The sequence below is a fragment of the Pipistrellus hanaki genome (assembly GCF_964339955.1).
Source record: "Pipistrellus hanaki genome assembly, chromosome: 9".
Classification (NCBI taxonomy): Eukaryota; Metazoa; Chordata; class Mammalia; order Chiroptera; family Vespertilionidae; genus Pipistrellus; species Pipistrellus hanaki.
Genome location: NC_140511.1, coordinates 44,977,359 through 44,987,521, shown reverse-complemented (window position 1 = coordinate 44,987,521; position 10,163 = coordinate 44,977,359). Strand labels below are relative to the sequence as shown.

General features: G+C 37.5%; 1 pseudogene across 1 annotated transcript; it reads left to right on the top strand.

Moving 5' to 3' along the window:
• The first annotated feature begins 6,792 nt into the window (after window positions 1-6,792).
• On the top strand, window positions 6,793-9,065 carry LOC311628415 (olfactory receptor 52P1-like; annotated as a pseudogene). The gene is made up of 2 exons: window positions 6,793-6,808; window positions 8,389-9,065. The product of its transcript is annotated as an olfactory receptor 52P1-like (transcript).
• The last annotated feature ends 1,098 nt before the right edge of the window (window positions 9,066-10,163 follow it).

Here is a 10,163-nt window from a genome sequence, read left to right as displayed (position 1 = left end):
TCCAAGGGTTACAAAGCAATGAGAACAGGGAGTCCAGGATGGAGGACTAAGCTTAAATGTCATCTGAATTAATCTGGACAGATCATTCTCCAGAACACCTAACCTCTGGATAGAGTTTGAAATATTCATATTTCCGAGTGATAGCTCCCTAACACTGGGGAATGGGAAACTAAAGGAACCATTCAGATTCCATCAAGAAATATCTCAGCATATTAAGGTAATAAACACTGGAATATCACTCTAACAGCATAGGGGGTTTGGGTATCATTTTTATAATACACAATGCCTCTTCTGTGACAGTTTGCTATAGACAGGACAAAATGCAAACTCCATAAATTCAAGTATTGATTCTTATCCTAAACTTATCATTACATTCAGAGGACCCAGAATATACAAATAAATATTTGTTTACTAGATAAATGCCTTATCTAATCAAATAATAAATCCTAATGATTCCAAAGTACTTCGTTTCTTTTTAGAAATCATCCTCTAAGATTCAAAAAAAAAAAAATCTCCTTCAATTTCTCAGTTTAATAAAGATGTTTTTTGTTGTTGCACATAACAGAAATTTACCCTGATTAGATTAAGTAAACAAAAAAGCAGGTTCTGAGTAATGTCATGGCATCCAAGGATAATTTGAAGATCTATTACTCAGGAAGGACAAAAGCCAGGCTGCTCTAGGGCCTCAACAGCAGGAAGCATGAACTTTTCTCATGGATTTGGTGATACTATTCTGACCCACCTGCAATGATTCTGGGACAAGAAATATAATTGCCCCATATGGAGTCAGGTTGCTAGACCTGTATCAATCAGTTATATCACTTCATATTCTGATTTAATAGGAATGAAATTGTGGCAGAACAATTTTCAAGAGAAGAAATTATGGCAAATAGTCAGAATCACATTCACTGGATTCATATGGCTCTTTTGTATAAGCACATGCAAATTTCCTAGTTTAGCTCTTTCCACACCAGACATTCTTGCTAACTGCATTCTACAGCTCTTGGCATGTACTTCATTATCTGTAAGCCTATCTGCCATAATTCCTGCAGCGTAATCTTTTTTCCCTTCTCCTCTTGATTAATAAAAGAGCTAAATTATTTCCTTGGCATCAGATAATGAAAAGGGAGATCATAAATATAGTATAAATATATGCATGGACTCTAATGGTTGAATTAATTGGATTGAATGCCTTGAAAATACTTTATATCATTCTCTTTATAAATGCATATGGTTCTAGATTCTGTGTCTATACTTGTTCAAAGATGAAAACTAAATAAAGGGAAAAAGGACTACTTTTATACTTTTCAACATTTGTACAGATCTTTTTTTTTTTTTTTTTTTTTTTTTATTTTATTTATTTTTTTTAATATATTTTATTGATTTTTTTTTTTTTTGCCCCCCACCCTCCCTCCCACACATCCCCTCCCTCCCCAGAGTTTTGTGTCCATTGGTTATACTTATATGCATGTATAAAAGTCCTTCGGTTGATCTATTATCTCCCCCAGATCTTCCTCCCCTCCCCGCTGTAATTTGACAGTCTACTTGTTGATTTACTGTCTCTATATCTATCTTTTGGTTCATCAGTTTATAATGCTCTTTGTTATCCACAAATGAGTGAGGTCATGTGGTGTTTCTCTTTCATTGATTGGCTTATTTCACTCAGCATGATGTTCTCAAGTTCCATCCAGTTTGCTGCAAATGATGAGAATTCCTTATTTTTTATGGCCGCATAGTATTCCATTGTGTAGATGTACCAAAGTTTTTGGATCCAATCATCTGCTGACGGACACTTAGGCTGTTTCCAAATTCTGGCTATTGTAGATTGTGCTGCTATGAACATAGGGGTGCATATATCCTTTCTGATTGGTGTTTCTAGTTTCTTGGGATATATTCCTAGAAGTGGGATTACTGGGTCAAATGGGAGTTCCATTTTCAGTTTTTTGAGGAAACTCCACACTGTTCTCCACAGTGGTTGCACCAGTCTACATTCCCACCAGCAGTGCACGAGGGTTCCTTTTTCTCCGCAACCTCGCCAACACTTGTCGTTTGTTGATTTGTTGATGTTGGCCATTCTGACAGGTGTGAGATGGTACCGCATTGTTGTTTTGATTTGCATCTCTCGGACAATTAGTGACTTTGAGCATGTTTTCATGTGCCTTTTGGCCTTCCTTCTGTCTTCTTTTGAAAATGTTCTATTTAGGTCCATTGCCCATTTTTTAATTGGATTATTTATCTTCCTTTTATTTAGTTGTATAAGCTGTTTGTAGATGTTGGAGATTAAACCTTTATCAGTGGTATCATTTGCAAATATGTTCTCCCACACTGTGGGCTTTCTTGTTGTTTTGTTGATGGTTTCTTTTGCTGTAAAAAAGCTTTTTATTTTGATGTAGTCCCATTTGTTTATTTTCTCTTTAGCTTCCATTGCCCTAGGGGTAGTATCAGTGAAGAAGTTCTTTTGGCATACGTCTGAGATTTTGCTGCCTGTGGATGCTTCTAGTATTTTTATGGTTTCCCGTCTGATGTTTAAGTCCTGTATCCATTTTGAGTTTATTTTTGTGAATGGTGTAAGTTGGTGATCTAGTTTCATTCTTTTGCATGTGTCTGTCCAATTTTCCCAACACCATTTATTGAAGAAACTGTCTTGACTCCATTGTATATTCGTGCCTCCTTTGTCAAATATTAGTTGAGCATAGTGATTTGGGTTGATATCTGGGTTCTCAATTCGATTCCATTGATCTATATGTCTGTTCTTGTGCCAGTACCAGGCTGTTTTAAGAACAGTGGCTTTGTAATATAGTTTGAAGTCTGGTATTGAGATCCCTCCTACTTTACTCTTCTTTCTCAGGATTGCTGTGGCTATTCGGGGTCTTTTATTGTTCCAAATGAACTTTTGGAGAGTTCTTTCTAGGTTGGTGAAATATGTCGTTGGTATTTTAATGGGGAGTGCATTGAACCTATAGATTGCTTTAGGAAGTATGGACATTTTGATGATGTTGATCCTACCAATCCATGAACATGGTATGTTCTTCCATCTCCTTACATCTTCCTCTATCTCTTTTTTCAGTGTCGTGTAGTTTTCCCCATATAGGTCCTTTACTTCCTTAGTTAAAGTTATTCCTAAGTATCTTAATTTTTTTGGTGCGATGGTAAATGGAATTGCTTTTTTAGTCTCTGTTTCTGCAGTTTCTCTGTTGGTGTATAGAAAAGCCATGGATTTCTTGGCATTAATTTTGTATCCTGCTACATTACCAAATTCATTTATTAAGTCAATTAGTTTTTTAATGGAGTCTTTTGGGTTTTTTATGTACAATATCATGTCATCGGCAAATAAGGATAACTTTACTTCTTCTTTTCCAATTTGGATGCCTTTTATTTCCTCCTCTTGTCTAATTGCAATGGCTAGTACTTCCAGTACTATGTCAAACAGGAGTGGCGAGAGTGGGCATCCCTGTCTTGTTCCTGTTCTTAGAGGGAATGGTTTTAGTTTTTGCCCATTGAGTATAATGTTGGCTGTGGGTTTATCATATATAGCTTTTATTATGTTGAGGTATGATCCTTGTACTCCCACCTTGTTAAGAGTTTTTATCAGAAAAGGGTGTTGGATTTTATCGAATGCTTTTTCTGCATCAATTGATATGACTATATGATTTTTATCTTTCAATTTGTTTATGTGATGTATCACGTTTATTGATTTGCGGATATTGTACCATCCTTGCATTCCTGGAATAAATCCTACTTGGTCGTGGTGTATGATCTTTGTGATGCTCTTCTGGAGTCGATTTGCTAGAATTTTGTTGAGGATTTTAGCATCTATGTTCATGAGGGATATTGGTCTGTAATTCTCTTTCATTGAGTTGTCTTTATCTGGTTTTGGTATTAGGGTGATGCTGGCTTCATAGAAGGAATTTGGAAGTGTTCCTTCCTCTTGGATTTTTTGGAATAGTCTGAGGAGGATAGTTTTTAGTTCTTCCTTGAATGTTTGGTAAAACTCTCCTGTGAAGCCATCTGGCCCTGGGCTTTTGTTTGCTGGAAGCTTTTTGATGACTGTTTCAATTTCTTCCCAAGTCACTGGTTTATTGAGATTTTTAGATTCTTCCTGATTGAGTTTTGGAAGATTATATTTTTCTAGGAATATGTCCATTTCCTCCAGGTTGTTCAGTTTGTTGGAGTAGAGTTGTTCATAGTATTTTGTAACAATCCGTTGTATTTCGGTGGGGTCTGTTGTTATTTCACCTCTTTCATTTCTGATTTTGTTTATTTGGGTCCTCTCTCTTTGTTTCTTGGTTAGTCTGGCTAGAGGTCCATCTATCTTGTTTATCCTTTCAAAGAACCAGCTCTTGGTTTTGTTGATCTTATGTATTGTTTCTTTGGTCTCTATGTCGTTTATCTGTGCTCTGATTTTTATTATTTCCTTCCTTCTACTTACACTGGGCTTTTCTTGTTGCTCTTTTTCTAACTCTTTGAGTTGTAGAGTTAGATCATTTGTTACACTTTTTTCTAGTTTTTTGCAATAGGCTTGTAAGGATATGAACTTCCCTCTCAAAACTGCTTTTGCTGTGTCCCATAGATTTTGGATTGTTGTGTTTTCATTGTCATTTGTTTCCAGGATGTTTTTAATTTCTTCCTTGATTTCTCTGGTAACCCAGTCCTTGTTTAATAGCATGCTGTTTAGTCTCCATGTGTTTGATTTCTTTGGATTATTTTTATTGTAGTTAATTTCCAGTTTTATGCCATTATGGTCTGAGAAGATGCTTGATATGATTTCTATCTTCTTGAATTTGAAGAGACTTTGCCTATGTCCCAAAATGTGGTCTATCTTTGAGAATGTCCCATGTGCATTTGAGAAGAATGTATATTCTGTGGCTTTGGGGTGGAATGTTCTGAAGATGTCAATTAATTCCATCTGGTCTAGTGAGTCATTTAGGATTGATATTTCTTTGCTGATTTTTTGTTTGGATGATTTGTCGAAGGGTGACAGTGGGGTATTAAAATCTCCTACTATGATTGTATTGCTGCTAATCTCTCCCTTAATGTCCTCCAGCAGTTTTTTTTTTATGTATTTGGGTGCTCCCGTATTGGGTGCATATATATTTACCAGGGTTATTTCTTCTTGTTTGATTGCTCCCTTTAGTATTATGAAGTGGCCTTCATTGTCTCTTGTTATGTCCTTCACTCTGAGATCTAATTTGTCAGATATAAGTATTGCTACCCCAGCTTTCTTTTCATTTCCATTTGCCTGGAAAACCTTTTTCCATCCCTTCACCCTCAGTCTGTGTGCATCTCTTTTTCTGAGGTGGGTTTCTTGTAGACAGCAGATGTATGGGTCTTGTTTTCTTATCCAATCTGTTACCCTATGTCTTTTGATTGGAGCATTTAAACCATTTACATTTAATGTTATTAATGATAGGTACTCATTTGATGCCATTTTTATTCTATACCCCTGTGTTCCTTCTTCACTTCCTATTTATTTATTTTTACAGTAGACCTTTGAGTATTTCTTGCATTGCTGGTTTGGTGGAGATAAATTCCTTTAGTCTTTTTTTGTCTGTGAAGCTCCTGATTTCCCCTTCAATTTTGATTGATAGTCTTGCTGGGTACAGTATTCTTGGATTCAGACCCTTTCTTTGCATGACTTTGTATATTTCATCCCATTCCCTTCTGGCCTGATAAGTTTCTGTTGAGAAATCAGTTGTTAGTCTGATGGGGGTTCCTTTATATGTAACTTTCTGTCTCTCTCTGGCTGCTTTTAAGATTCTAACTTTGTCATTGGTGTTTGCCAATTTAATTATAATATGTCTTGGCGTCGGTCTTCTGGGATCCATTTTGCTTGGGACTCTGCGAGCATCTTGGATTTGTGTGGGTTTTTTCTTCTCTATCTCAGGAAAATTTTCTGTCATTATTTCTTGAAATACATTTTCCATGTCTACCTCGGTTTTCTTTTCTTCCGGAACCCCTATTATTCGAATATTGTTTTGTTTTGCATTGTCCCAAAGCTCCCGTAGGCTCTCCTCCTGCTTTTTAATTTTTTTTTCTAGAAGCTGCTCTAATTGGGTATTTTTTTCCATCTTGTCTTCTAGCTCACTGATGCGATCCTCTGCTTCTTCTAGTCTGCTCTTGATGCTATCTATTGAGTTCTTCATAGTAGCGATGTCATTTTTCATTTCATCTTGAGTCATCTTCATTTCCTCTTGGGTTTTTTTCATTTCCTCTTGGGTCTTACTCAAATTGTCAAATTTGTCTTCCATTCTTTTTAGCCATCTTAAGATCGTTACTCTGAATTCTTGCTCTGGTAGGTTGCTTGCCTCTATATCGTTTACTTCCTTTTCTGGTGAAGCTTGCTTTTCTTTCATATGTGGGCTGTTTTTTGGTCTCCCCATGATCTATGATGTCTGGTTGTGTAGTTCTCTCTCTCCTTTTCGCTGAGCAGTGGGGCAATCCTGTGAGGGCAAGTGTTCGCGCCGCTTGGGATCCGCGTTCTGGGGGTCACAGATGCTTGGTGGTCGCTGCGGCTGTGGATATTCAGGCCTCTGACACGATCCTATCTTCCTCTCAAGATGGCGAGGTTTCCCCGTCCAAGCCGGTAGGTAGCTCCGGGCAGGGAGACAGCCCGCGTGGGTGCTTCCCTGTGAGGGGCACCTCTGTCAGCAGCCCCCCAGCAGTTTCTTCTGGTGTTCGCTGTCTCCCAGCTTGCCAATAAACACTCACAGCACAAGACCCTCAGTTGCTCTCTCTTTCTGCTTCGGGAGAGGGCTCAGAATCCGCCCATCTATTCTTCCGCCATCTTACCTCATGGCACTGTGCGGAGGTAGAGGTTGTCACGAATGATTTGCTGAAGTTCGTGGTCCACGGAACCCTTCTGAAATCGTAAGTTGAGGTAGTGACGAAGATCCTTATCAACAATTCCTCCTGACTGTCTTGACCTCAAGTAAGACTCATTCGTGTACAGATCTTAATAATAAGTACTATGTCATGTGTCTGCCTTGTGCTTGGGGAATAAATTGGTCTATTTCCTGAAGCAAAAAAAAAAAAAAAAAAAGTGCTATGTTCTCATGTCTTATTCCAGCTACTGTTGGAACTGTACTTCAAACAGTTTATAACCTGTAAAAATCAGCATTATTCTTTATACATTTAATTATTATTTAATATATAAATGATAAAGAAATGAATGAAGAGTAATGAAATGACTCGTGAAATAAAGAATGACTAGTTGGGTGTATTTGTTTTTTATCTTGGAAGAAAATATTTTACCTGTCATGAATCCACATTTCATATATCAACATTTTTATTTCAAAATTTAGGCATATAGAATTTCCAAGTATCTATTTCTGCTCTCTTGTTTTAATTCAAGTATATTTGTTCCCACCCCTCTTTACCCTACTTCTTAATTCTATTTCTAATTACCCCTCTCCTTTAGCACATTCACCTTGATAAAAGAGATAACAACTAAAAATAAAGCAAATTATGTGAATATAAAAATCAGATATGATTTACTATAATAAATTAAATTGATACTAAAAAAGGACATTTTGAGGAAAATGCAAACATTACCATTAGTTGTACATTGTTTGTATAAGTAACATTTACTATTTATAAACATCTTTAATTTAAGATCTTCAAATACAAAATATGCTTTTTACCTATGGATGCTGAATACACTATTTTTAGTACTTATACTCCAAAAATGAAAGTTTTATCAAAATTTTGACAAAATATAATTTATGTATCCAATTAGTCAACTTTATAAATTGCTGTTGAGTAAGTTTTGTAGGCCGTCTACTTCATCCAAGCTTTCATTCATAACTTTTCCTCAGCTCTGCATACTTCTGTATTGACTGATCATCGCTCCCACCGCACACTATGATTCTTTGATTAGGCTGGTTTCAGTTCTTAAAACTATTCCAACAATATAAAAGTCACACTTGTGCTGTAGCTGGTTTGGCTCAGTGGATATAATGTCAGCCTATGGACTGAAGGCTCCTGGGTTTGATTCCAGTCAAGGTCATATGCCTGGGCTGCAGGCTCAATCCCTAGTAGGTACAGGAGGCAACCAATCAATGATTCTCTATCATCATGGATGTTTCTATTTCTCCCTCTCCCTTCTTCTCTGAATTCAATAAAAAAATATTTTTTTAAAAAGTCACACTGGTCCCATAATAAATAATTAACATCTATAAATATATAAACCCAGTGACCAGAATGTGATAATGACCGAAACGATAGAATACTGGTTGCTATGATGCCCACTGCGGCCTGCCATCTGGCCGATCAGGGAAAGGGCCAATGGCCAACCCTCCGCAGCCCCTCCCCTCAGCCAGCCTCACCCCCATCGGCCTCCCCTACCTTGAACAAAGGTGCCTGCCAACCTTCTGCAGCCTCTCCCCCAAGATGACCACACCCCAAAGATTTATTTTGAAGCTTGCCTTGTACAAGTCTTTCTGATTCATTCACTATGCAGCATGGCCTCAGGGTTTATCTGGGCCATGGCCTTTGACTGGTATGTGGCAATCTGCAATCCTCTGAGACATCCTACTATCCTGACACAGAGTCATCAAGAACTTGGGGCTGTTGTCTTCCGTGGGGCTTTGCTTTTCAGTCTTCAACCCTTCATGCTTCGCTGGCTTTCCTATTGCAGAACTAATATCATTCCTCACACATACTGTGAATTTATGGCCTTGATCAAGCTTGCCTGTACAGAGACCAGGATCTACAGACTATATAGCGTAACTGCTGCCTTCCTTACTGGGGGTTTAGATTTCATATTAATTCTATGTTCCTATATTGTCATCCTTTATACTGTTTTCCATCTTCCATCCAAGGCTGCTCAACTCAAGACCTTGGGGACCTGTGGATTCCATGTGTGAGTAATCTTAGTAGCCTTTACTCCAGCCTTTTTCTCTTTCTTCATTCACTGATTTGGACACCATGTGGCTCCTCAAATTCATATATTTGTGGCTAACATCTACCTGCTTATCCCACCTGTGGTGAACCCAATGATCTATTGCATAAGAACCAAGAGGATCAGAGACCGATTTCTTCAAATTTTGACTTCTCACAAATTGTAAAATACCTAACTCTTCCCTTAACACATTTTTAAAACTTATGGGGGGATGGGGAGAGGAAGACATTAACCCTCTTTATAGAAGGCTGAATTCCTACATTTCCTATTTGTAATCTGTAAAGTACTGTATTAATAAGCATTGACTAAGTTCTGTTCTATTAAAAAATATATATACTTGCCTCATAATGTAATATCTCCACTATTATGTGATAACATATGTTTGCTCCCACAGTCTATTCTGTTTTGTCTTATTAACTTTATCAGAGATGTGTTATTGACTCATTATCTCTGACTTTCACTGATACATTTGTAGGATTTAATTAATGGGGTTGTCTACATCTCCTGGACAATAAAATTAAAAGCATTTTAACCTATAATCTTGGAAGTTGAAATAGTATGCCTCCCAGAGGCCATCCTGCAATTTCTTGTGACATATTATTTTATTATATATAGCTAGAATCATTTTAACATTTCTAAATAATAACATTTCTCACAAATACCCCACAGAAGACTTAATGATATCCAATATTGTTCCACCATTTTCCCTTTTTCTATTTCTTCATTGTGGTTCAAGTTCTTTAAAAATACCTATAGCTCCCTTTCCCATTCTTTGATCATCTCCCAACCTATTTATATATATAAAAGCCTAAGTGACCTTTCAACCATTCTACTGTTCAGTCGGTAGCTATGACCCACACTGACCACCAAGGAGCAGAAGCTCCAACCGGTAGGTTACCTTGCTGCTGAGGTCCGGCTGTTTGGGGCTAGATGAGACAGGTCAGACATATCCCAGAACCCTCCTGCAGTCACTCCCCAGCCTCGATCATGCATCGGTGGGTTCCTTCGAATTGGCCTGTGCCCTCTCTCAATCTGGGACCCTTGGAAGGAGGTAGGAGACCTGTAGGCCAGGCCGAGGGATGCAACCAGTACACAAATCTGTGAACTGGACCTCTAGTATTATATAATGGAGAAACAGTTTGCTTTGGTATTTCCTCATAATTTATAATCTAGCCACTGTTGACTGTGATATCATCCATTTTTCTCCTTTTTTTTGAAGTTGAATAACTCATATTTATATAGGATATCATGTAGAATTAGATAT